At 38.7% G+C, this 5,636-nt stretch overlaps 1 pseudogene; it reads left to right on the forward strand.

The window, feature by feature from the left end:
• Positions 1–2,247: 2,247 nt before the first annotated feature.
• LOC102822916 lies at positions 2,248–3,457 on the forward strand (annotated as a pseudogene).
• The last annotated feature ends 2,179 nt before the right edge of the window (positions 3,458–5,636 follow it).

Below are 5,636 nucleotides of genomic sequence, written 5' to 3' on the forward strand. Positions count from 1 at the left end.
TTTCTCTCCCCCTCTAGTGTCTGTTTTATAATATAGTGCAAGGAATGGACAATATCTTTGATATCCCATGAGAGTAAAGTTTTCTAAAGGTAATACAGAAATGGTTGCAAGCATCCATTGACAGAGAACTTCCAGAGGTTCAAGCCAGATTCAGAAGAGGCCGTGGAATGAGGGATTTCATTGCTGATGTCCGATGGATCTTGGCTGAAAGCAGAGAATATCAGAAAGATGTTTACCTGTGCTTTATTGACTATTCAAAGGCTTTAAATTGTGTGGATCATGACAATCTATGGACAACATTGCAAAGTATGAGTATTCCTGTGCTCATGAGGAAGCTGTACATGCACCATACAGAAAATGGGAACACTGAATGGTTTAAAATTAAGAAAGTTGTGCGACAGGGTTGTATTCTTTCATCATACTTATTCAACACATATGCTGAACAAACAATCTGAGAAGTTGGGTTAAATGAAGAAAAACATGGCATTAGGATTGGAGGAAGACTCATTAACAACCTGCGATATGCAGATGATACAACCTTGCTGGCTGAAAGTGAAGAATACTTGAAATATTTACTGATGAAGATCAAAGAGCACAACCTTCAGTATGGATTACATCTCAATGTAAAGAAAACAAAAGTCCTCACCACTGGACCAATAAACAAGATTCTTATCAATGGAGAAAAGATTGAAGCTGCCAAGGACTTCATTCTTCTTGGATCAACTATCAACAATCATGGAAGAAGCAGTCAAGAAATCAAACGACATATTGTATCAGGCAAGTCTGCTGCACAAGACCTTTATAAAGTATTGAAGAGCAAAGTTGTCAGCTTGAGGACTAAGGTGCGCCTAACCCACGCCATGGTGTTTTTAATAACCTCATATGCATGGAAAGCTGGACAGTGAATAAGGAAGACCATAGAAGAATTGATGCTTTTGAGTTATGGTGTTAGAGGAGAATATTGAAAGTACAATGGGCTGCCAAAAGAACAAACAGATCTGTGTTGGAAGAAGTGCAGCCAGAGTGCTCCTTTGAGGCCAGGATGGCCAAACTTTGTCTCTCATACTTTGGACATATTGTCAGGAGGGACCAGTCGCTGGAGAAGTATAGCATATTTGGTAATGTGGAGGGTCAGAGAAAAAGAGGAAGACACCCAAAGAGATGGATTGGCCAAGTGGCAGCATCAATGGACTTGCACGTGGCAATAATTGTGAGGTTGGCCCAGGATTGGGCAGTGTTTTGTTCTGTTGTGCATAGAGTTGCTATGAGTCAGTTCTGATTTGATGGCACCTAACAACAACTCCGTGACACTCAAAATGAGAAGACATATCTGAAAATATTCATTAATAATTGGAGTGTGGAATATATGAAGTTTAAATCCAGGAAAATGGACATTGTCAAAAATGAAACAGAACACATGTGTTCTATTAGTGTGCTGATATAGCTGGGTATTGCCTATACTGAATTGACAATCACATTATCTACTATTGAACAATCATATAATCTGTTATGTTGAGAATGGCAAATTGAAGAGGAATGGTGTCCAAAAGAAAATTCTAAGATCTATCTTGTAATATAATGCTATCAAAGAGAGGATATCTACATGTATACAAAGAAGACCAGTTAATTATAGTAAGAATAATATGACTATTATTGAAATTTAAAAAATTAAAAATTAGCTACTAAAATCAATGATGAAGAAATTAAAGAATCCTACTAAATTCTTCTGTCTGGAATTAATCAAACACGGAATCAAGATGCATTGATGGAAACAAAGAGGACTGATTGGCAGCTGGAAAATATGCTATTGGTGATAGAAATAATTCCAGAAAACTCATTATAGAATTTTGCAAGACCCATTACTTCATCACTGCTAACACATTTCTTTTGAACAACATAAATGGCAATATACATGGCTTTCCCTGGATGGGGTGCACAGGAATAAAATTAACTACATCTCTGGAAAAAGATGATGGAGAAGCTTAATATTATCAGTCAGAGCAAGGCTAGGGGACAACTGTGTAATTGTTCATATGCAAATTCAGATGAAAACTGAAGAAAATTAAAACAAGTTCATGAGAGACAAAGCACAACCTTGAGTATATCCCACCTGAATTTAAAGAACATCTCCAAATTAAATTTGATAGTCACAATGCCTGCACATCACTCATCTAATGTTCACCTTGGTGTCTGTAACACCCTCCACTTCCTTCCTGGGCAATGAGAATCAGCAGTCAGGAAGTCACCATGTCTATTCTCAAGATTCATGCCAAGCAGATCTTTGACTCCCGTGAAAATCCCACTGTTGGGGTTGATCTTTACATTTCAAAAGATTTGTTCTTAGGTACATGCCCAGTGGTGAGGCCCTGGAGCTACGGGACAATGACAAGATCTGGTATCTGTAGTTAACAAGAAGCTGAACGTTGTGGAACAGGAGAAGATCAACAAACTGATGGTAGATGAATAGAACTGAGAATAAGTCAAAATTTGGGACAAACGCCATTATGTGTGTGCCCTTGCAGTCTGCAAGACTGGAGTTGTTGAGTCCTCCTGTACTTTCACATTGCTAACTTGGCTGACAATTCTGAAATCATCCTGCCAGTTCCCACTTACAATGTGATCAACGGTGGTTCTCACATGGAGGAGTTCATGATCCTCCACATTGGAGCAGCAAACTTTAAGGAAGCTATGTGCATCAGAGGTGAGGGTTACTACAACCTTAAGAATGTCATAAAGGAGAAGTACAGAAAGAATGTTACCAACATGGGGATGAAGGCAGGTTTGCCCTTAACATCCTAGAGAACAAAGAAGCCTTGGAGCTGCTTAAGAATGCACTTGGGAAAGTTGGTTTTATTGACAAGGTGGTAATCAGCATGGATATAGCCACCTCAGAGTTCTTCCAGTCTGGGAAGTATGACCTGGATTTCAAATCTCCTAATGACCCCAGCAGGTCCATCTCAACTGACCAGCTGGCAGACCTGTAAAAGTCCTTCATTAAGGACCACCCAGTGGTGTCTATTGAGGACTGCTTTGACCAAGATGACTGAGATGCTTGGATGAAGTTCACTGCCAGTTTGGGGAACCAGGTGGTAAGGGATGATCTCGTAGTGACCAACCCAAAGCAAATTGCCAAGGCCATGAGTGGGCAGTCATACAACTGCCTCCTGCTCAAAATGAACCAGGTCAGCTCCATGACCAATCTCTTCAGACTTGCAAGCTAGCCCAGTTCAATGGGTGGGGTGTTATGCTGTGTCATCATTCTGGGGAGACTGAGGATACGTTCATTGCTGACCTGGTTATGGAGCTCTGCACTGGACATATCAAGACGGATACACCATAACAATCTGAACACTTGGTCAAGTACAACCAGATCCTCAGAATTGAAGAGGAACTGAGCATCAAGGCTAAGTTTTGGGCCAAAAGTTCAGAAACCCCTTGCCAACTAAGCTCTGAGTAGGCAACTAAGCTCTGGGCAGGCTTGTGATCCTGATGCAAATGGCAGCTCCAGGCATCAGACCAGTGCAGCATGGCCTCTGGTAATTAACTCCCTTCCTTTTGATGTTCTTACTATTTTATTAGAGCTGCTGCCAAGCCAAGCTTGACTATCTGGAACCCTGTTGGAATCCTTAGCTTTATAATCATGTGAGCTACCCAAATCATTGTTTTTCTTACTGTGCTTCCCACCAAGTGTTTGGCCACATGTACTCCAGTGTGATCCTGAAGGTGCAAATAGGCAACATCACCAGTGGTTTTATGTACAAAATAAAAAATTATAAATAACTCATTAAAAAATAGATTTGGAATATTCAACATCAATGATGGAAGACTGGACAAATTATGAGATGATATCAAGAACAATAAATGTGAAGAAAGGAAAAACTCATCAAAAAAGACAAAAGAAAAAGGAAAGAGCATAGCAGATGTCAGAGAGACTCTTAAACTTGCTCTTGAATGCAGTATAGCTAAAGCAAGTAAAGGATATTATGAAGTAAAAGAGCTGAAGAAAAAATTTCAAAGGGTGACTTAAGAAGACAGAATAAGGTATTATAATGAAATATGGAAAGATTTAGAGTTAGAACACCAAAAGAGGAGAATAAACATGACATTCCTCAACCCGAAAGAACTAAAGAAAAAAAATTAAAGCCTCAATTGGCAATATTGAAGAATTCTATGGGAAAAAATAAAGAATGACAAGGAAAGAATCAAAAGAAGATGGAAGATAGAAAACCCCAAAGGCTCAGTAAAAAGCTACTGGACCTCATTGGAAGATTCAGCAAAGTGGCAGGATATAAGTTCAGCATACAAAAATCAGTTAGATTCCTATATACCAAAAACGACAGCATTGAAAAGGAAATTAGGAAAGCAATACCATTTACAATAACCACCCAAAGGATGAAATATCTAGGAATAAATGTAACCAGAGAAACAAAGGACTTATACAAAGAAAGCTAAAAGAAACTAAGAAACTTGACAAAAATGGAAGAATGTACCATGCTCCTGGATAGGAAGACTTAACATTGTGAAAATGTGAATACTGCCCAAAGCAATTTACACATATAATGCAATCCCAATCCAGATTCCAATGATGTTCTTCAAAGAGATGGAAAAAACAATCACAAACTTCATATGGAAAGGAAAGAGACCCAGGATAAGCAAAGCACTGCTTAAGAAGAAGAATAAGGTTGGATGCCTCTCACCGACTTCAAACTTTACTACATGGCTACATTGGTCAAAAAAGCTTTGTATTGGTACAATGAAAGATACATAGATCAATGGAACAGAATCGAGAATCCAGAAATTAACCCATCTACATACAGCCAACTGATTTTTGACAAAGTACCTAAATATATCGCATGGGGAGGTGATACTTTCTTCAACAGATGGTGCTTGCAGAACTGGAAGGCGATATACAAAAGATTGAAACAAGACCTTCACCTCACACTTTATACAAAAACCAACTCAACATGGATTAAGGACCTAAATGTGAATCCCAGAATTATGAAGGTCATCAATGAAAAAATAGGGACAAATGTGAGGGCACTAATTCAGGGAATACACAGACTACAAAACATTTTGAAAACCACACAAACAAAAGTAGACAAAATAGATGAGTGGGACATACTAAAAATTAAAAATTTATGTGCATCAAAAGACTTCACCAGAAGAGTAAAAAGGGAACCCACAGAATGGGAAAAAATATTTTGCGATGACATATCAGACAAGGGACTCATTTCTAAAATATATAGGAAATTACAACACCTCTACAAGAAAAAGACAAATAACCCAATTAAAAAGTGGGCACAGGACATGAACAGACACTTCACCAAGGAAGAGATCTGGGCAGCCAACAAACATATGAAGAAATGTTCACAGTCACTAACCATTAGAGAGATGCAAATCAAAACAACAATGAGATATCATCTCACACCAAGAAAAACAGCAAAGTTGAAAAATGTAGAGGACAATAAATGCTGGTGGGGATGTGGAGAGACTGGGACACTCCTGCATTGCTGGTGGGACTGCTAAATGGTCCAACCTCTCTGGAAAGCAATATGGCATTTCCTTAGAAGGTTGAAAATAGAAATACCTTATGGTCCAGCAATTCCTCTACTTGGTATTTACCCACAAGAAAAACG

The sequence above is a fragment of the Chrysochloris asiatica genome, unplaced genomic scaffold, assembly GCF_000296735.1.
Source record: "Chrysochloris asiatica unplaced genomic scaffold, ChrAsi1.0 scaffold00231, whole genome shotgun sequence".
NCBI lineage: Eukaryota > Metazoa > Chordata > Mammalia > Afrosoricida > Chrysochloridae > Chrysochloris > Chrysochloris asiatica.